Raw genomic sequence first — 23,840 nt, forward strand, 5'->3', positions numbered from 1 at the left:
TGTGTGAATGATTCCAATAACAGTATAGATGCCCCAGGGCATCCTACCCGGACTACAGCCATCATTCCAGAAAAGCTCAGACTTTCTGAAAGTCCTGTGTCATATTTGCCACCTCATGCAGATGTCTCACATTCTCTCAGGTATCTAAAATGCACAAGAGATTGATTTCTGAACACCTAAATCCTGCCAATTATATTTTGCCACCTCTGGAGCAGTTTGTCTGCTCGTGTTTTACAGCCACAGAACTGTGTTCAGGTCATTCATTCGCCCAGAAGGTTTTGCAAAAAGAACTGACATATTCCTTAGTGAGCTTCTGAGTCCCTGCTGCAGCAGAATGTGCCAAAGTGTTAGTAGCAGAAATCACTTTTATGCAGGTTAATGTCACCAGAAATTTCAGTTGCCAAGTGAAATGAAAATAACCAAGGACAAAGAAGAGATGAGGGGGAAGGACAGGAAAAGAGAAACTCCTGTCTAATAAGGAAATAATAAATTCAACTTCTAATGCTAACTGGAAACCAGTTCATACAAGATTTTCATGAATATTTGAAGATGAAATACATGTAGGCAAAGTCCAGCTAGGTTTAATATGTTAATATCTGTCTAATATAGGAGAAAATTAATCAATAAAAAGGAAGCAAGAATTGGAAGGATAGAGAAATATGAAACAAAAAATGCTAACCATCATCCTTCCTTACCTTGCCAAGAACAAAAACAACAGACACATTAAGAAGAAGGCAGAAGAGCCTCTGGTAACAGGGTAAATGTGGATGCTCTTAGGATTTGCCCTCTCGCTCTCCCTTCCTCAGACCCCGGCAGAAATTCCTGTCTGCACTTTTCAGGCCCTGCCCTTTTGCTTCCATAGGATTCAACATTTTCTGAAGCCAGTAAAATTTCTGAAATCTTGATCACAGTTCTCAAAATTTCTTTAGAGCTTTTGTATAACTCACAGACTTTTATCACAATTTCACCCAACATTTTATGCTGCCGTTGATTGGATCCAAGATGACAGTCAAGTAACTCCAAATTGATCTACGTTTAATGAAATCACATTTGAATGCAATACTTCCTTTCCAACCATGACAAAATGAACATCCTTTCTCAGACTTCATCTATATCTTTAAAAGAGAATATGATAATAACACAATTATTCCTAGAAATATGTTCACATTTACTAACTACCTTTCTCTTATCGTGTAAATTATTGATAACCTCTAGGTGAGATCATTGCCTGAATGTGTGACTAGAGCCACTACTGGCCTCAATTCGTGATAGTAGAGTATTCATTATTCTCTGTCTGTTGAGATGACTGGTTAATAAAGGAGAAAAAAGGGGAGGAAAAAAAAAAAAAAAAAAAAAAAAAGGAAAGGAGCCAACAGATCAACTAATCTATTGATTAAATGAATTTAATTTTGGATCAAGTTACATACATACTGTTACACCTGACAGAAGCATACATGCGGCTTCATGTTAATAGGTTCCTCCAACAATTAAAGATCATAGCAAGAATACTTTATATCCATTAATAATTACATTGAAAAAAACTTGGAACAGTAGAAATTTGACTCTATAAGCCAGACTCTATCCCTTAGATACTTCAAAACATCTGTAAATTAAGTATTGAGGAAGTATAAAGAGCTGCATAAAATGAGTGGTCTTTCTCTACTGTTATTTTAAGGACTATTAAATCAGTAACATAAAATTAAGACTGTTTTATACAATAGCTACATTTTTCATCCTCCAGTGACAGAAAATTTTTGTTCTTTTCCCCTTTTTTGTTCTCTTTTCCATTTTTCCCCCTTTTTCCCATAAGTCTATGCTCTATAAGCTGCTTGCTGGCTGATATACTTACTGATTTTTATTTTGTGTCAGAATTCATGTATCACCATGGTAATGAAATGAAAATGCTCAGTAGATAAGGCACTTTGAAGGCTACTCCAACCTTGAGTCATCCTTACAATTCTTCAGAAAGCAGACAGAAATTATTCTGATATTATCAGTACCCAAACTGGGATTTCATGACCTCCTGAACACTACAACCTAAATGAAGATCTCCGTAGAGAACATGAGGGTTTTCAAAGGCACAAATTCTCTCTCTAGATCATGACTGATGACCTCTTCTCCAGAAGATTTTAACTATATGAGTATCTGAAGTGCATTATATTAGTCTTCAGAAATTTTATATTGCTCACTGTCTTCATTAAGCATCTGTATTACAATATAACTTAAATAATCCATCTATATCTCACTCACAAATTATTCATAACCTAAGTGATTTTATTCTTGACAACCTTTTGTTTGTAATGATTTAAAATGTTTTAAAAGGTACTAAAGCAGACAGTTTCACCCTTTGGAATAATTTCCTCAAGCTCTTTTCATTGGAATCAGCATAAGCAGCTGTGAAATATAATCAACACCATTTTGATAGTTGACATTTTGGTGCTTTATGAAATCAGAATATTAACACATTGCTCTTCATGTCAAATCGTGCTTCAAAGTTCCTTTGATTTCCTAAGTACATCAATCTCCTAATAAAGAAATACTACATAGACCTTTGAATTTGAACTGAAATGCCAACTCCAAGTATTCAGATCTTGTGTCTCCTGCCTTACCCCTTCCACTTGTTTACAAAAGATTGCCGTTAATATGGTACAATTCTTATCACTGCAAGTCTTTCTCATTTTCAGTACTGAGTGACTTATGTCCACTTAGTCACAAGTTTTCAATTACATTCATATGTATACATTAAGACAGATAAAATAAGAAGTGGGAAGGGATGCCAGAGTTCCTTTATGCCCCACTGCTGCTGGAGGAGTAAGAGTAAAACAGAAAGTGAAGGACGCCTATGGTTAACAGAGTTGCTTTACAAAAGCAAGATGATGCTAATTATCACAATAGGTATCTTTGAACCATGTTATTTAAAAAAATAGCAACAACAAAACAAAACAAACAAACAAACAAACAAAATATAAAAAAACCCACCTATAAATTACAATCAAAAAGCACTCTCTGATTTCAAGATATTTTTCTGACAAGGAGAATGGATAAAAGAAGAGCTGTAATCAAATATGCTTGCTCTGTGTTAATAGAATACACAATAATCTTTCATTGAAAAAAGTTTACTGTAGCTTGAAATGGAGCCTCATAAAACGACAAGTAAAAAGGTCTAGAGGAGGAAATCATAACATCTTTATAAATTATTTTTTTGTATTTCCATTATAGAAGTAGTACGCTCCCTTCAGCCTCAGGACTTTGAGGCACAGAAAAAATTTCAATCTACCTTCTAGTTTTATGAAAATAACCTGTAATATAGACAGTCCTTCATTTGCAGCAGCACCTGGCTCCTGTAAAGCTGCTTGTCAGACCTCAGCTGCAGTTGTAACACTGGAACATTCTGGGCCACATCCTTCCTCTAGGATAAACATTTAAAATGCCAGTGTTGAGAAGGTACCAGAAGCTGTTACTTTGCTGAAGGGGAAAACATTCATTATATTTCCCTGGTCAGTAAATCACCGTAGAATGGCTTGGATTGAAATGGACCCTAAAGAATAACGAGCTCCAAACCCCTGCTGAGGGCTGATTGCCCCCCACCAGCTCAGGATGCCCAGGGCCCATCCAACCAGGCCTTGAGCACCTCCAGGGATGGGGCTTCTCTGGGCAGCTGTGCCAGGGCCTCTGTTGGGGAAAAAATTTCTCCAACATGTAATCTAAATCTCTCCTCTTTTTGTTGAAAACCATTCCCCCTTGTCCTATCAAATAAAAAGTCAGAACATATAAATGACTGAGCAAGGTCCATGCAGCCACCTCAAATGGAATGAGCCTCAAGAACAATTTGTCTTCTAGTCTTTCAGGAGAGTTACAGATGAAAATCTTATGTTAGTCAGAATTGCAGAGGCATTTGTACAATGGAACAGCTGCATTTTTGCTCTGAGCTTCATTATCATTTTACTGGATAAATAGCAGCTTCACATTTTATTTTCCTAGGTTGAAAAATATGTGAACATGTGCTGGACTTTCTATTAACTTTTGGTCCCCACAACTTCATTCCTTTTCAGACTATACAAAAATATCAAAGAACATTTTCAAGCTTTGAATTTTTGAACATCTCTAGTATCACAAATCAGTTTACCATGCAAGAATGGAAAAGGAAAAGTCCCCCTAAAGTCTCAAACCCTTAAACTTACACTCAACACTCAAAACTTACATATAGAGCATTAGTTGAATAACTTGCACTAGAACCAGGAGGTATGGCACATCTAAAGCTCTCCACATCAACTTCATATTATTACCATGTCAATAAAATTTAATCGTCACTCCAGGTGGAGCCATGAACTGGGCAGAAAATTCATTAGGAAAGCAAAAGAGCCTGTAATAACATGATGAACAATGTTTTAAAAATGTGACATTTACAGTTGAATATCAATAGTCAGGCTGTCAATGTCAGCTTCAATTAATACTGAAGTCAGAGGCATCACCCAAGGAGAATTTCACTCTGAACCATAGCTGGGATTTTTACCCAACCATTCATATAAAATGCAAACAGTTCTTCATATCTGAATCCTCTCTCTTTTATTCTTTTTTGACACTTGAGAGAAGACAGCAGCTGAAACCAAGCTAACAGGCACACCATACTAAACAATTTCTAACTTCAAGAAAGTTAACAGTAAAAATATCCATATGTACATGAAAAAGAGAAGTAAAGAAAAACGTGAGATATCTTGTAAAAGCAGGTTAGTGACAGAATCTGGGAATAGTGTCTCAGTCTCTTGGCTTCCAATGCAATTCTCCATTAGTGACCAAGGTGACCTTGCAAGGCTAGAATTAAGGCTTTCAATTATAACAGTCTTGTCTGCACTGATGAATATGCTCAACTACACAGCATGAAATATTCTGTCTACCAAGAGGCAACTGTGATTTTTTCTTTTCTCATTTGGGAAGCACTCAGCTTTCATATAGACATGATTTCTTTTCTTTCCTGAGGAGAGATACCAGTGCAGCTCTACTGGTAGCATTTGGCCTTCACTGCCAGGTTTTCCAGAAGATCAGTGCAGCTGTCCTTGTCCTCTGAGAGCTCAGAGAGCTCCACAAGGGTGAAAATCTCTCGGTGTACAGAGGTACATTTTCTGCATTTTTGAAAGATGAACAAAGTGTTCCTTCATGGCTCTTTATATTGAGGTATTTTAATCATATAACCACATCTTCCTTCCTTGAAAAAGGAGGAAAATACATTCACTAGACCTGCGATGAGATCATCAAGGAAGGTGACAAGTGATTCCAAAACTAATTGTACATTCTGTGTTGCAGTGTCAGTTTGAGGCCGTATTACTGTTCACCTTAGAAGTATTGACACTCGCTGACAGGATGAGAAAATACAAACATTTTTTATGTAATCTCTGATGTAAACATTACACAGCTATATAAAGTTAGAAAGAGAATTCATTAGCCTGTGGGATGTGGAATTCAAAGTCGAACAATAAAAATCTAAGTAGATCATATTCACAGAAATGACAGGTTTTCCATGGCATTTATATAATGAAGTGCTCTTATGCCAGAATGGGCTGTTTTTACAGCCTGTCCCAGAGCACCTACAGACAGTACATCTGTGCTGCAGTAATTGGGGCTCCTGCTAGAAGAGAGTTGAGGGATCAAGTAACTAATAGCAACTTTATTTTTTTCATCTTTTATTGATAGTAACTGTTAAGATTAACCAAACTAACGGGAAGGTGGTAACTGTAAGAAAGAGTTCTAAATAAAAACTCCAGTCTTGTACAAACGTGCAGTTGGCTTTTATGAAAGGTTGTTTTTATGGATGTGCATTCAAGTGTGCATCATAGAGTAGAACTCCTGAGTAGGTGTACCTGTATGTAGAGGTCATCTGGTATAAAACGGTGGGAACTTTTATCCTGTTAAGTATTCTCTGTGATCTCAGTACTAAATTATTCTAAGAACTGCAAGTATCAGCACTATTGCAGTTGCTTGAGGGTTTTTTGTTGTTTATTTATTTCCCCCCCCCTCAGTGTAGGAAATTTAACAAACAAAATAAAATTAATTTTCTAAACTTCTTCACACCCTTCACATCCCATGAGGTGGGGAAACAGAAAATGTCTGTGTGTAATTGTTATATCATAGACACAACAAAAATCCAAAAGGAGGTATTTCACACAAATTTGAACCCTATTCACGTAATAAAAAATGGGGGAAAAAAATCCTCACCTTTGTAAATGACATCAGCTACACAGTGAAACCAAGGAGAAACATAACTAACAAGGAACATTGAATAATTCAAGACATCTTTCATACATCACCACAAGGTTCACAGATCAGCAAGGCGAACACCTCAATTATGGATATGCTTTCCCCTTCAGGGAGCAGTAGAAGTTAACTTTCACTATTAGCTCACCAGAATATTAATTTAATAAATTTATTTTAATAGCACTTAATACAAATCCTCAGGTACAAACAGGAATAGAACAAAAAAGACAAGGTGAGGGGTAGGCTCTCAAAAAGACTGGAGGCTGCCTCATCACAGCTGAAGGAGGTGAGTTTTCTTCACAAGGTTATTGGGAAATGTGGAAACAGTACATACTGTTAGAATTACAACAAATTCTTCTGCATGAAAATTAGTACTTCAAAGGAAAAACAAAAATTAGAAAAGGCTATAATGCAGCTATTGCAGGATTGCAGAATGGTTGATGCTGGAAAGCATCCAAAGGTCCACTAGGTCCAACTTCAGCAGCAGCAGAGATACCCACAGCAGGGTGCCAGCACCATGACCAGGCAGCTTTTAGAGATCTCCAAAAAGAACTAACATTTCATAGCATCATAGAATGATTCAGGATGTGATTAACTTAGAGACCTCTAAGATAACCTAGTCCAACCATCCACCAACCACCAACATTGCCCACTAAACCATGTCCCTTAGTACAACATCTAAATGTTTCGTGAATACTTCCAGGGATGGTGACTCCACTGCTTCCCTGAGCAGTTTGACCCAATGTATTATCACTCTTTCTGAGCAGAAATTTGTTCTACTATCCAGCCTGAACCTCCACTGGCACAATTTCAGGCCATTCCCACTCATCCAATTACAGTTACCTGGGAGAGGAGAGCAGATCCCCACCTCGCCACAATCTCCTTTCAGGAAGTTGTAAAGTGCAATGAGGTCTCCCCTGAACCTCCTCCAGACTGAACAATCCCAGCTCCTTCAGCTGCTCCCCATATGAGTTGTGCTCCAGACCCCTCACAGTTTCCTTGTCCTCTGGACACGCTCCAGGGCCTCCATGTCTTTCTTTTAGTGAGGGGCCCAAAACTCAACACTGTACTCCAGGTGCAGCCTTGCTAGAGCTGAGCACATAAGGGTTACCACTCCCCTGCTCCTGCTGGCAATGCTGTTTCTGATTCAAGCCAGGATGCCACTGGTCTTCTTGGCTACACACAGGCACACTGATGGCTCATGTTGTGCATGCTGTCAACTGACACCCCCAAATCTCTTTCTTCTTCACAGCTTTCCAGCCACTCTGCCCCAAGCTTGTAGCATTGCCTGAAATTTTTGTGGCCAAAATGTAACACCCAGCACTTGGTCTTGTTGAATTCCACTCCATTAGCCTTAACCCAGTGATTCAATCTGTCCAGATCTCTCTGTAGGACCCTTCTACTTTCAGACAGATCAACACTTCCTCCCCTCTTCAGACTCCATGGTTGACAGAAAAATGTCTGCCAACAGACCAAAAGAGACTATGGGGATTCAGTGATCAAGATGTTGTTTTATCATCTAAACAGCTTACCACATGTTCATTACCTTAAGTATAAGAATAAACTGTTTATTCCCCCCCCCCCCCCCCCGGAAAATACAAGTTGTCAGTTGACTGAATCTAATTTGAAGGATGCAAAATTAAACTGTTTGTCTAGATGCTGCAATGTGAGTACTTTATAAAAACATTTGCAATGTCTTTTTCTTTTTTTTTCTTTTTCTTCTATCTAACAGTGGGATATAGATACTAGAAAAAGAACCAAAATCTCTAAACCAAAGCAATCTGTGGATTAACAACTGTTCCAATATATTCAGCACAGTAATTTTAATGATTTCTGCTTTCAGCTTTTATATTTTCCACATAACTATAGTATGGATCAAGTTAGAGATACAATTTCATATGCTACCTCCCACTATTCCACTCTTAATAATTTAGTATGTTTATACTTCTGGAAGAAACAGCAAAAATTCTTCATATTCTATATTCATCCCTCCGCAATTTCCATATTTATTCAATTAGCATTCATAGAATATGTGCTCTAACTGTTAACAAGCCCAGACTTATGCTAAAAGTTTCATCCCCATTCTGTATGCCTGCATAATTGTTAAGAAGCCCTTCATGATCTTTAAGATAGCAGTGTGCACTTTGAGCTTTCTTGTCAGCTATTAACAATCCAGAGATCTTGGATTCAGTGACTTATAACAGGACAGATTCAAAACAGAGCAGAATTAAGGATTTTCTCTTATGAAAGCACAGATGTTGGTCATATGGAACATTCAAGAATTCGAGATCCAATGCTGACTTAAGCTCTGTATGCATTAAAGCATTACTTTTAATTAATAATCACATTATAGTTTTTAAATATATACATATTGTAAATATACTCATTGAAGCTTACATCGTGTTTTGAGATACATTGTTATCAGACATATGAAGGGAATACTCTCTATGCAAGTCACTCCATGATCATGATCTTTTAAATAAATATTATCCAGAAAAACAGTGATAGATATATCATGCAAGTCAGCTATTGCTGGAATAGCACCTAAGTCAGTTTCAGTTCACCAATGAATCACTTGGTTTTGTAAAAGCATGATTTGGAATAGATCTTTGTTGATTACTTGCTTATAAATTGTATCAAAATCTGATATTTGATATCCATGGTAATTTAACTCTGGGCAGACTATAATTTCATTTTTTTTTTTTCCTTAAGCTGTAGAATGAAAAACCATTAAGTGTAGAACAAGAGGGGAAAAGAAACCATGTTGATGTACCATTTTATTTTGCAAGCAAGTAAAAAAAAACAACAGCAACCTCTGACATAGAAGTAGACTGCTATATAGGCAACCTAGAATTTATATTCCTCTTTTACGTTCTCTCAAGAAAAAAAAAAAAAGAGCTGATTCCAAAACCTTTGACAGAAATGGAATATAGGAATTAATATTAATCAGTTGTTTTGGTATTAGCAAGCCTTCTATTTGTGCTGGCTTCTGTGATATGCATATAAGGTCTCCAGGGAACTGCTGTATATTATCTGCCCAGGAGATGACTTTTAGAGAGGCATGTGCCTGCCTACAAATGATTAAGGTATATCACACGTGTGAATGAGCAGCAAAATTCTGACAGATACAATTAAAATCAATAGTTCAGTCATATACAACAGGCTAAGATGTGGAATAAATTCTGCATTAAACACAGACACCTCACTCATTACTAATTATGATTCCTATTTCTAAATCACTGAAGAAGCACCGTGACTGTATAGTCACTGAGGTTGACAACTCTAAAATTTGAAAATATGTATTTTTCTTAAATTACATACATGATTACTACAGAAAATGCAGCATCATATTCAATATGTCTATGTGCACTTTCTACCACTGTTAACTAGGAGGTTCAGGTTGGATATTAGGAAACATTTTCTCTCAGAAAGAGTGGTGAGGCATTGGCACAGGCTGCCCAGGTGGAGTCACCGTCCCTTGAGGTGTTCATGAAACATGGAGGTGTGGCACTGAGGGACTTGGTTTAGTGGGCATGGGGTGAGATGAAAATTAGACATGATCATGTTAGAGGTCTTTTCCAACCTCAACGATTCTATTATTCTATTGAGATTTTAAGTTTCTGTCAACCACTTCCTGGCTTTTCCCCTTGCTTAATTTTAAGAAAATTGCAATAGGCAATGAGAAAACAAAAGACATAAAGCTTGTTACCCAGGAAGTCCAGAGTTGACAAAATTGTTCCCATTATTCACCACAAAGATCAACTACCACATGCACGCTAGGAACAGTCATACTTCAAAGAAGGCTTTATGGAAGACTTCAGGAAGGAAACATTCATGAAAGGCAGAAGTTTATCCAGCAAGTGTTATGCCAATTGCTACAGAGGAGCACAGTGTTCCCTATACAAGTCTCATCTTTGTGAGGGAAGAACAGAAAAGAGATTAGAGGAATGGATGTGTAGAGGAGGACCTGGACTGATTGCAGTTAATTTTAATCGCCTACAACAGGAGCCAAGTCCACTTTGTCTCCCCATATGGTGCCTAAAGCATTTCCAGAGAGCAGCTCAGCATATGTAAAACATGGATCACACCTCACTGTACCCTTCTTCATTAATCACAGGGAGGCAATGTGATTGTGTGACTATCTCAAGTCTGGGTGAAGTGAATCCAGGCCCAAGGCTATGTGACTGTCAATGCCTATTCCAACCTCACCAAACCAATGCATGCATGCAATATTTTTCTGTTGTGACAATGGACTAATTAAACATAACTGGTACAATAAGTATAAAGTATGAGTATTTTTGACATGAAGGGTTTTAAGCTCATACACATTTTGTCTGTCATCACTTATACCCACAGTGATACAGCTCTCCAACAAGGACCCCCAGCACAAAATGCCAGACTGCATTGGAGAATGTGCATCTCAAAGATTTGATCATACAGATTATATAGGAGTATCTATGCATCTAATAATTTAGTGCAACTAATACTGTCAGGTAGCCTCAGTGCTTTTAGCCTAACCGCTTTTGACAAAGAATGAGATTTTTAGCACACGGGATCTGACATTTCATATTGATGAGAACTTAAAACATTGCATGGTGACAATTTCCCAGATTAAATTCACTAAGAGTGGTAAGGCTCATACTAAGTATAGTTTTTTAATTTGTTTTCCCCTGAAGATTTGATCAAAAAACCTTAATTTAATAATAAACTTGAATGAAGAAGGAACTTGAGTGAGATCTGAATATTTGTCTTGATATATATACATTTTTTAAGCCTGATTTTTCTTGTTAGCAATCTGCATGATAGTATTTCCTGCTAAATAATAATATTGTATTAAATGGTTTTAGATTTTGTCCTGTTTACAAACCCAGATTTATTCTGTCCCATTAATTTTAGTACTATCTATATAATTTTATTGATTATATAATTACATATAATGAAATTGAATGAAATATATAGTATTACAATGTATAACATGGTGACAGAAACACATTAGGTTGTTGGGGTTTTCTTGGAAAAAAAGAAAGCTAAACATTTATGTGAAGTTTTGAACTTTCAGGACAGAAGACATCCTAAAAGACTGACCAATCACCTCTTATCATTGCTGCAAAAACAAAGATGAAATTTGAATGGTGACAGTACAGACTCATCTTCTTACTTTCCATTTCTGGTTCATCTCATGGATTATTCTGTTTTTATTTTTTAACCTCCATAGTTTATATGAAATATGCCTACACATTAAAGAGTGCTATCCATAACGTATGTTATCGTAAAGGTATTTGAAGTATTACATGATTGTTCAAAACAGAAAAAAAATCCTTAATTTCAGCATGCAACCAAACTGTGTATTTATAGCAATCTGTGCTTCTGATCTGGTATTGGTGATAACGCTTCTCTTATTAGCAATTAGGAAAAAACAGCTTGATACCAGGCCTTCCTAATTGAACCTTCTCTAGTCACAATAAGACTGCAGTATTCATTGTATTTGCAGCCTGTTTCAAGATCCTTCTTTTATCAAGACTGTATGAAGATCGTTCTATTATCTCCATAAATAAAATTCCTGCTATGCATAATAAGCAGCATGTTTTTAAGAAATAAAAAAAAAAAAAGAAAAAGCTTAGAACAATCTCAGTAAATTTCTACAGTAAATCAGTGAAAAATTACTATGCACTATGGAAGGAGAGACACAGAGAGAATTAGAAAAAGAGAAATATACAGAAAGGTTCATGCTGTCACAAAGCAGTTCTGGAAAAAGATTCTTCAAACAATGCTTGCAGTGTGGGTTGCCACTGCACAAGAACTCAAGAAGTTGCAACCAGACATTCCAGCTCCTTATCCAAACACGACAGAGTATAGCTATTAAGTCTCACTTAGCCTGTTCAGCTCCAGTAGGAATTGAATCTTTTTGTTTCTCACTTTTGTAATGCAAAGCATTTTATAAGGGACTCAAGTGTTTTCCTGAAAAATCACTACTTCTGTGTTTCTGTTCAATACCATACAAAGCAAATACCCGAGACTTTTTCACAGTTTTAAAGCTACAAGCTAAGGCTGTTAAGGGAATTTTGCAGTTACTGCCCCAGTCCCCTAAGATCAGAACTGGGAGACTGGGAAGATCAAGTTGTTACTGAAGAAAATACAGGCAGCCATCATTCTATGTGCAACAGTGCAGAAAATTAGAATGATAGAATCAGTAAGGTTGGAAAAGATCTCTAAGATCACCTAGTCCAACCATAAGCCTATTTCCACCACTCCCACTAACCATGCCTCTAAGTACCGTATCTCCACATTTCTTGAACACCTTCAAGACAGTGACTCCACCACCTCCCTGGACACGCTCCAGGGCCTTGACATCTTTCTTGTAGCGAGGGACCCAAAACTGAACACAGCACTCAAGGTCCAGCCTCACCAGTGCTATGTATGGGAGGATTTATTACTCCCTCTGTACTTGTTGATAACATGTTGTTAAATGAAAGACAACTAAAATAATTCCTTACTTCACATGTTGTGCATAGAAGTCTTGTTAACAGGCACCATTGGAGCCAGCAAGTATCAAGCACACCAGATTTGGACGGGTTTGTCTTTCTCGACTGACTTCACTCATAGGCCTGAATAAGCGTGCACTATTCTTGCTTACATGGCATTCTGCTATTCAACTCAGCTGGCCCAGGAGCAAACCCATCTGTCAAATGACAAAAAAAAAAAGTGTATGTTTGTTCCAAGACAAAATGAAGAAGAGTTTTGTGAATTGCAGAGTGTCTCACAACAACTGAGGCATGATGTTGTTCAACACTGCTTCCAACGACAGAGCAGGAGCATGAATGAAATAAAAAAAACATTCAATATATTAAAAAAATATATATTCAATATATTAAAAATAATGACAATAAAAAATAAATCAAAGCTATTACCAGGAGATATTTCTAATAGGAAAGTGGTTTGCTGAAGATGCTTGCAAATCAGAATATGGAGCTAGCTGAAACACACGGCAATTTACAGTCATTATAACTTAGCTTACCAAGCACCTTGCAATTCTGTTAAATTTTCATGCTGAAAGCGTAGCTGCTTTTTTAATCACTTAGTCTCCAGTGATAAATAAGCTGTAAAATAACTAACTGTCAATGATTTGCCCCCAAGCTAGCAACCTCCTGTGACAAAGGAATGCCAGCATCTCTTAGAGAAATGCTCAGGGTTGTACCTTCCAAAGGTCCGCTGTGTACTTTAATAGCCCAGCCTAAATGAAAGGTTACCTATCCAGGAACTACTTTTGGGACAGGCTCAGCTCAAGGCTCATATTCTGGATTCATAAGATGACCACTTTTCCTCTCCGACACACGTTTCATTAAATGATGAGTAAATCTAGCCCAAAGCACTTGAGAAATCTACGCAGAAAATCAAGGGCAAAGGGGAATAATCAAGAAAATAATGTAACTATTGGAAATTCCTTCACTAATTGAGGATTCAGATTCTGTGATATGTGATTAAGTACTATTTAATTGTAGTGTTGTTTTTTCTAATATTTAACTTAAGAAAATGACTTATCATTTCTTATAATTTCACTGAAGTAAAATTTTACTTTAAGTATATTTTTCTCCTTGGGAATACTTGGGAAAACAAGCACTTGGAAAAAAAAAATGTATGTTAATGTAATAGCACATTAAAAAACAAAAAAAGAAAAAAAGAAAACCAAAACATTCTAAGGCAAGAACAGGTTCTTTATCTGAAATTGGTTATGGTGTGTCCATAAACTAGCATCCTGCTGTGCACTTTCAGCAACTCACTTTGCTCTCACTTTCATTCCACGTGGCTCTTCCCAGGTCAGGAGTTCTGACCCTTTCATTTTGCTGATCTTTTGCTCAGGATACTACCTGACTTCTACGCTATAATTCTAAGGGGATTTACAGAGTATCTTCTTTATTCACAGCTTATTTTTATTCATACATTTCTATCCCATCATATTGATTTCCAGTTTCCCTTAGTGACTGCTTGCCTTTTCCACTTCTGTGGCTCATTCATGCTCCAGCATTCTTACTGTTTCCTACATCTTTTTGTATAATCTCCCTGGTACATTTTGCCCTTTCCTGTTCTTTTAGTTCTCATCTATACCAAACTTTGTGTGTCTTCTTACATTCTAATCAATTTAATTGCATTTAACTGGCATGATACCAAAATTGAACTCTGTATTCCTATTCTTATCTCCTGGCGTTCAATTTACTCATTTTAATTTAGCTTTCACAGGAGTTGGGAATATTATCTATAAACAAAGTATTTCACCATGCAACCTACTTTCAACAATCTAAAAACATTTTTTTCCAAAACAAGGATAACCAATACAAACAAGGATAGCCAATCTATGGTCATACTTTACACCTCTGAACTTAATGCCTTCTCATATTGAAGAAGAAAAATCTATGAGCCAAACTCCACATCAAAATAAGCAATCAAGTGAATTTGATTCTCTGTTCTTTGTCTCTCTTGACAGCTCCTCATCCAATTCCAGCTCTCTGCCATCTTTAATCTTAGAAAGATAATAAATTAGACAGTGAGTGGATTTTCTCATCACTGATTACTAATGACATATCATTTTCTTTTGTATCACCCATTCAAATTCTTGAGACCCAACATCCTGTTGGATGCTGGTGCCTACACTACGAAGCCAAAAGGCATCCAATTCAGTCTGTTATACAAAATCATGTCATAAAGATGGAGGCAACTGCTTTAAGTGGTGTCCAAAGTTTTGAGTAAAGTCAGAATATGACTATTTGTGCTAATTCATTAATCAGTGGAAAGCGATTATCAACTGTGTGTGTGACATTGATCTGTCAGTATGGATGTTTTCATTAGATGTGTGGAAGGTGGGGTGAACTGGATAAACAAGCTACATCAGGCACCTGCAGAGCATATTTATGGTTCTTCTTCTGACATAAAGGATTGGAGCAGAAAAGACGTAATTATGGACCTACTGCCCCCATTAACTCTCTTGCAACCCAGCATCAACAACACTAATCACAACTTCTACAACTGTAGATTTTCTTGTTTCTTTTGAAAAAGAAAGAAAAAAAAGAAAGAAAGAAAGAAAGAAAGAAAGAAAGAAAGAAAGAAAGAAAGAAAGAAAGAAAGAAAGAAAGAAAGAAAGAAAGAAAGAAAGAAAGAAAGAAAGAAAGAAAGAAAGAAAGAAGGAAAGAAGGAAAGAAAAAAGAAAGAAAGAAAGAAAGAAAGAAAGAAAGAAAGAAAGAAAGAAAGAAAGAAAGAAAGAAAGAAAGAAAGAAAGAAAGAAAGAAAGAAAGAAAGAAAGAAAGAAAGAAAGAAAGAAAGAAAGAAAGAAAGAAAGAAAGAAAGAAAGAAAGAAAGAAAGAGAGAGAAAGGAAGGAAGGAAGGAAGGAAGGAAGGAAGGAAGGAAGGAAGGAAGGAAGGAAGGAAGGAAGGAAGGAAGGAAGGAAGGAACAGAAAACTATTTTTTTTATTCAGAGTACTACATTTTTCATTAAACTACGGTCTGGAGAATCCCCACACTCTTTATCTACAGAGGAAAAAACTCCTTGTCTCTGTTGTCAGAAGAAGAGTCTGTAGTTATTTCAGGGACTCATAATTAAAGGAAAAACCAGGAAAGTTTTACTGTGTGGTCTAACAATGACAAATTTATGTGAGGATAATGAAAAGAAAGAAGGTTTCAGGGGAGGAAAAGTTTGAAGAGACGTGTGGGAATGACACTGGTAGGCACAGAATAAGGGAAAAATTGCTGAAAGTGAAGATGGAAAATATTAAATCAACCCTCCACCTGGGAAAAGGGAGAGGAATATGATGTTGCTTTTTTTCTTTTTTTTCCTTTCAAAATGGTCATAAATTACAAACATACTGACAGAAAGGCAAGGCTGCTCATGAGAGGTCTTGGCAAAGAAACAATCATGAGACTAACATAGATAGGAGAATTACAACAGAGTTTGTCATTTGTCTCATATCCTAGACGTTATATTTCCTTTTTCTGGATGTCCTACAGTTTCTCTTAATAAAATAAATGACTGGAGTTTTTCTTTCAAATTCTTCACCTCATGCTTCCAGGAGATTTCCCATTGAACAAAATATAATCCTATTTAACAGTAATGAGAAGTAAAAATAAATTCTGCATCTGAGAAGCTAGGTAGAACTGTGATTAAAGGTTGACATTTTTACTTAGTATGCAAGATTACATTTTCCATTTTTATACGTTCCCTAAAGAACAACTGGTTCAGATTTATATGAGTTGGCACCATTCTGTCAGTTCTCAGTATGGCAGATAATTCTGGAGACTGGATCTGAATTTTTTTCTAGCAATAAAACACAAGAAAATGAGCACCATGTGTAAGCCAAGCCTATAAGCATTTTTTTCCTTGGGATCTACTTACTTGAAAGAATCCCATAGGATACAGTCTCACACAGAAGAAAGGCCCAGGAGTGCTGGCTGTTACTCGAGGATCATTTCTTCCATACTCAAGAACAATCTATCACAATAACAGGAGTTTAAGCTAGAGTGGCAAGAAGCCTGCATGGATGAACAAGTTACTCACAATGAAACTCAGATTAAAAAAGCCTACAAGAGGTGAAAGAAGGGACAAGGGAACAGAAGGAATAGTGAGACACTGTTTGGATATTCTGGGATGGAGTTTAGAAATCTGAAGGCCATATAGAGTTAAACCTGGCCACACAAAGGCAAGAGGAATATTTTCTATAGGTACTGCAGCTGCAAAAGTAAGGCAGGTGAGGCCATTGCTGAATGGGGCAGGTGATAGGGGACATGACAGTGGCCAAGGAAAGAGATTACAACAGCACTATCTTTTTCACTTTTTTTTCCCCCTAAATTTTAGCATTTCGTTATCTGTATAATTCTATTCAGCTTTAAAAATACACTTTTAAATACAATAACGTACCCTTGAAAGGCTTCTTTTTTAAATTACAAAAAAAGAGAGCTTTCTTAATATGTATACATTGTGGCAGAATAAACTTTTAACATATGTCCTCACAGTGTCGGCAAATCCCAATTTATATGTATGCTTAGAAAAAGTCATACTTTATGACCCAATGAGCATTATGTTCAAGGCATTGCCATCCCAGAACTCCTGGAAGTAAACTAGAAGGATTTGCAATACTGGTTGAAAGCAGTTCCTTTTGCTAAAAGCTTTGATTAAGGAAACCAGCTATACACTGCAGGTTAGTGCTTTTCTGAAGAGAAATCCTCGAAAGTGATAATGAAAAGAAATAAAAAAACATCCATAGAGAACATCGCATTATACCACCGCCCCAACATAGCAATCACATTTAAAATGCTTTATACGGTTTGAAAATACTTTCTGCTATTATGGAGAGTTTCACGGATACATATTTAATGACAGGAAGGACTCCTATGAGAATTGTATCTGACCTCCTGCAAAATTTGGCTCAGAAATCCATCTCATAAATCCTAAATCATCATACTTCTATAGCTTCAGCAGAAAATGCTCCTTAGAAAAAAATAATAAAAAATGTAGCCTTTAGTTCTTCTAAGTATAACCATGAAAAACAGAATCATTAAAAGCTTCTAAAAGATAGATGTTTAAGTATATTTGAATATGACTTCTTTTGATTTGACCTTGACTAAGTGAAAGCACATAGAAAAATTTACAGGGAATGTTAGATGTGAGCTCTACTAATATCTGGCTAACTGCCTCTGCTGTGAAAGCTCTTTTATTTTAGTGAAATTTTATGCACAAAAGCATTTTCCAGAAACTGATGAAGTATGTTCAATTTTTTATACCCAAGCTTAATTGCAAAAGCTTTTTCATAATAACAAATATTGTCCCAAGCAAAGACTATATTTAATAAATATGCTTATTATTTTCCTTAATGAAAGTAATGTTTAAAAATTGTAGGTAATCCCATTACGCTGTACTTCAATTATACAGACCAGCTCTCCTGCCCCCCTGCTGATAGAAGACTACCTCATCTTAGATTCCAATTATATACATTAAGTCCTTCCCAAACCACCTTCATTATTACACACAGCATGCTTAGTTCTATCAAAGAAACAACCATAATTGGGAAAGAGCAAAATACATTCTCAAGTCTAAGATAATCACAAGAAAAGTTAATTACGTCAATTACAATAATCATCTCTCCACTCAACAAATCAGACCTATTACTACACAGAGTACTACACAGACAGAGAGACACAATAGGGCAGGTCCTGATCCTTGATAAACCATGGTATTTCCATTCAAGCCACTCTTACTGGAACACTGCAAAGCACCACATTTTGACTTTAAATTATGTTCTAATGCAAAAATAGCAAAAAAATGGCTATCAGAGAAATCCTCCTAAACACAAACCCTGCACATGGCATGGGAGTTTAAACAAGATGATCATTATGGTCCTTTTCAACCCAGGCCATTCTATGATTCCATTCTGTGTTTCATGCTCACACCCCAAATTAAACTGAACTCTTTCTATGTTTGGGATAAAATTCTATTTACTAGAAGCAGAAGTGGACTACTGACGTGAGATTATAAAGGTTGCTCAGAAGTGTGGAGGTAATAGTGGTAGATATAAGGATTAAAATGTCCAGTAAATTTTCTAATTCTACTTAGTGTAGAATTTCATCTCAGTATCAGGACTGATGAAACTGTGAAACATTGACTTCATCCCTACCACAAGTCTGAGAAGTAAATGTTGAAGATATTGCCATATAAGACAAAAAGAGAGCTGTTCACCTCATTCAGTGTTAGAGTAGGCATCACACAAGAAGCTCACAGACCCCATAAAAGCACAGGCCCAACCTTTAAGCCTTCAGGTTTTAGAAGGAAGATGTGCTCCAGCTTTCCATTCTTCTGGTGGTTAATTTTCCTTCCTCTGCATGCTGTACCTTATTCTAATATCAAATTTGGTCAGCCTCCACCATGTCAACCCTTTTTAGAACTCTGACAAAGTCTTAAAAAGCTTATCTCTGTATTTTTGCAGTATCTAATTGTGCCAGCACAGCTATTCTGAACCCTCCTTTTGCTAATTTTTTTCTATCCCACCTTAGACCACTTCACAATCTGTTTTTGGTTGTTTCACAAACCATTTGTTAGTATTGTTTTATGGGCACCAGAAGTAGATGTAATTTTCCAGAAAGTTTATGACATTTCAAAATACCAGCATTAAGCTTCGTGGCATAAATAGCAACACTTAATCCAATTACTTCTCTGTTTAGTTAAATTCATACATTGTTTAATGGACTCTCAGCAGTTTCCTGTAGAAAATCTGCACTGACCATTGACCATATGACAGTAGAAGTCATGTGTAGAGCATATTTTGTTTTCATAGGGTAACATTCATTCTCCTAAATGTTCCAACCACTTCCTTTATCTTGATTTATTTTTTTCCTTATCACTTGGTGACTTTGTCAGAGAATTGGGATCACTGCCAAAGATATTTACTTCAATTTTGTCTCTAGACCTAAATTAGATTCTAAATACAAAATTAGATTATTAATCAGTTAAAATCTAAATCTTCATTATTAATTTATTAGAAACGATACAGCAGCTTGTAAAACATTTATGCGGCAGTAAACGGAGAGCTAGTTTGCAGAGATCATGACATGCCTAATTTACTACACAAGTAAATATTTAATTAGAAAGGGTGGCAATGCTAAAGGTGTGATTTTTGAAATTAAACAATCTTTTTAATGATAGAAGTCTTTAACTGCATTTTGCACAGCATCAGTAAGTTTCTAAAACAAGCATTAGTAAACATCCTCTCTTTTGTAGACTTTCCCTTATCAGCTAAGTGAAGAATCATGTATGCTGCTTTCCAGTTTGCCATTTAGAGATAGGTCTGTTCCCCACAGTATTTTCAACGGAAAGAAGTTCTAAATGCCATTTTAAATTAATTAGAAAGATAATTCACTTCATATGCCAACTGAAATAAAAGCTGGAGGAATAGTATATTGTAATATTTCCAGCAGGTTATTTTTTTTCTATCTTCAATATGATGTTTCTGATTTAATGCCTTTATTACCAACGTTACTATCTCTTATTAGAATAACAGTGTTTTAAATAACTAACATGCATATGTGTAATTCTTTGTTTCAGATTTGAAATAAAAATTTTCAAAATCTCCCAGATGAAGGTTTTTTTTTTTAATTGTTTTTTGTTGTTTTGTTTTTCTTATAATAGATTTATGCATACAGATCTGTATGAAATTGCTCAACAGGAAGAAATTGCATGTGGACCTTTTATAAGGCTGTCTCAGTGTTGAATATGGCTAGAAAATGATGATACCCAGCATGTTTACTTGAGAGGAGCTTTCAAACAAGATATTCCTAGATCAGTGTGAGGGCTGATCCAAAAATAATGCCTCATATTTTATGACACTGGCCCACAGTGTCAGAGGTAGATGCTGGTGGTATAGTAGTAGAGGTTGAACCTTCCCTCCAGTATTCCATTACATTTTGCTGCTGTGTGACAGATGGCAGCAGAGAGGTGGTCTGACAAACGACATCTGACATGGAAGTGAGGATGAAACAAAGGTGTATCATTGAATTCCTCCCCACAGAAAAAATTGTACTCACTGACATTCATTGATACTTGCTGAACATGTATGGAGACAAAAAACTGCATGTCAGCACAGTGAGGCAGCGGATGGTGCTTTCCAGCAGCAGTGAGTGTGGTTCACCTCTGGTTGCACAGATTTTTACATGCACAACATGTAGCCCTTGTTTAACGCTGGTGAAAATGCAGTTCTAATGGTAGTAACTATGTTGAAAAAGAGCTCTTAGCTGAGAATTTACTCTATCAAATAGAGTTATTGTTCTCTCTGTATGTGTTGGAGTTTCCATGAACACATGTAGGAGGCATTATTTTCAGAGCAACCCAATAACTGTATCTGAATGTTTCAGATGTTGTTCAACGTAAGGCAAGAGGGACTACAGTGAATTCTGTAAAGACAAAAAATAAAGAAAAACATTCTTAAATATTATTTTGCTATTGTCTAAGTCAAGTAACAAGAGTCTCAGACAAGGGAGTCAGTGACTTTTTTACCCTTATATGTGAAGGCAAATGTGAAAAATGGAAAAGGTAGACTGGAGGAAGTTACAAACAGTAACAGCGTGTCCTATTTCAAGGTGAAGGTTCATTCAATAGAACATTACACCAAACAAAACCATGAACAGTCTATAAGAATAGTCCTGAAAACAAACAGAAGCAAATAGGATCAGTTTCACTTAATCCTGAAAAGCTATTTCAAAACAGTAAATTGATACTTCTTAACTGCCAAGCTGTTTTTGCTAATATAGAATTTCCTGACCCTTTGTTACCTCACAGAGATGGAGAATGTTCCATTCAAAAACAATCCACTTAAAATCTTTATGAAAGTTTTCTGCTAAGATAATCAAAATTAAATGTATGTATCTCATAGTTGACTGGAAAACAATACACATTTAGGAAATAAGTAGAAATATACTGATCCCTTAGAGAGTGGGTTAGAAGACAGTTGTATTGGCTTTACTGCAAAGCATTTTTATAGGGCAACAATAAAATATTAAATATATGATTATTCCCATTTTCCTACACCTTCCTTATGCCTCAAGCCTAAAGAATATTTCACAACTGTATAAAATAGAATGATATATATGATCAAGACTTAAATTGAATAAAGTACACAGATGTTGTGGGCCTCTTATTACACATTAACAACATAATGTGGTGAATAAGTTATGACCTTGCTTATCAAAGTAACAATTTCCCAAGCAAACTTTTAAGAGATAAGCAGTATCACAGCTATTAATCCATGGCTGGCTTAAATACTGCTGCATGACATAGGGAAGAATGACCCTATGAAAGAGAGGCAAATAAATGGAAGATTTCTAGTCTAGAACTAAAATACAATTTTCGTGCAAAGTTTACTTTTGAAATCCAATTCTGGTTTAATAATGACAGTTATTGATTGCTCTACTGAGCTTCAGGAAAGGCAGATGATAGCCTCAGATTAGTTAACACTGGCTAAGATTAATTAATTGATTAATCTAATAGGAGAGCTGTATGAGTCACTCAGAATGGTGCTGGCATCATCTTAAAACAGCTAGAAGCTGTGGAAGCTGTGTAGGTTCATACACTTTTACATCTAAAGGCTGTCATTTCTGAATAGACCTGCAATGTGCGTATATAGCGATGACAAATGGGGAACCTTGTTTTACTGTTTTGTGGGGTATACGAAAGACATTGTTAAAAAGAAAGCTTCAGTCTTCATAAAGGTTTGCAAGTGCTTCACACAACATTTGAGTCTCCTGCCTGGTAGTAAAGCCTATCAATTGCACCTATGAAAGAATCAAGGGATTGGCTAAAATTTCTTATTTGAAGTTGTTAACATAGATTAAATCTATAACTGCATGTTCCTCACTAAGTCTTCTCTGACACACATCAGCAGAGAAAAAATCAGCACCATTAAAATACATATAGATGCATATACCATCTTTTTGGTAGGATGCCTTCCACTTGCAGCAAGTTCTGTACATACCAGTTGTATTGTCTTATACAGTACACTAAAAGTATAGTTTGATGATTTACCATAGGAACTAAAAGAGAATTCTCATCTCCCAGTTTTCTCCAGGGACAACGATGCCAAAGGACAGATTGTATCTTGTCAGAGTTTCAGGCTGATCTCTATTTGCAAACACAGTGAGTGATGCCAAATGCAGGCCAGAACGCAAATCTAACACATTTTATTATGCTGATTTGAATTGCATATGCAGGACAGAGAGGTAAATAATGCCAGAAAAACGCACCATACTTGCACATCATATGAACCCATTTTCAAAATGTACTTGAACATAGCATAGGAATGCAAAGAAACAAAACAATTACAATGAAATAATGAGCATCTTATGAATTAAATATGATGTTCACAGTGCTGCACGCTGGGATTTAACACAATATGATATACTGCGTAGACCAAGAGTGGAAAGTCCAAGTAAAGTTATAAGTACAATAAATATACTGCTTTTCTCTCTTTCTCTCTCTCTCTTTTTTTTTTTTTTTAATTTTAAAAAATGTGGAAACAATATATTGAGATTATTTAATAATGAAAATAAGAAAGAGAGACAGGCATATTCTCATTTTTCTCTGAAGAAAACAGGAGCTTGTGGCCTATGATAATAAAAGCACTTATTTATTAGAACAGATCCAAACTGATTCCATCTGAGTCACAGCATGAGAACTCAGAGCAGCAATTAATGCAACCATTGTCATGGCAATTGTTTTCTGAACATCTTCGTGTCCATCTTGGTTTTAAGTAAATGAGATAATTTAACCAGAAAAGTTACTCACCCCATTTCTAAGATGATCTCTGCACTGGCTAAATGTGGAAAAGAAAAGCTGCTTTATGTGACATGCCATGGAGACCCCTGGATAAGAGATGAAAGGCTGTGCTGTACCTGACAGCATGTGCACGCCAGAATGGCACCACATGGGGAAAAAAAGAGGCATCATCACTGCATGGCAGCCAGCTACGATTAATTGTGTTCTCTGAGATTAAATTGGAGAGGAAGAGTAGAGATATTCTGTTCTTTCCAAACAGTTCACCTATAGCTGATTAAGAGCTACTTCTTC

At 36.2% G+C, this 23,840-nt stretch overlaps 1 protein-coding gene across 27 annotated transcripts in view; it reads right to left on the reverse strand.

The window, feature by feature from the left end:
• Positions 1-23,840, reverse strand: part of DLG2 (discs large MAGUK scaffold protein 2) — a 994,028-nt gene that overhangs the window by 459,947 nt on the left and 510,241 nt on the right. The window lies entirely within an intron of this gene.

Source organism: Lagopus muta, chromosome 1 (assembly GCF_023343835.1).
Source record: "Lagopus muta isolate bLagMut1 chromosome 1, bLagMut1 primary, whole genome shotgun sequence".
Lineage (NCBI taxonomy): Eukaryota > Metazoa > Chordata > Aves > Galliformes > Phasianidae > Lagopus > Lagopus muta.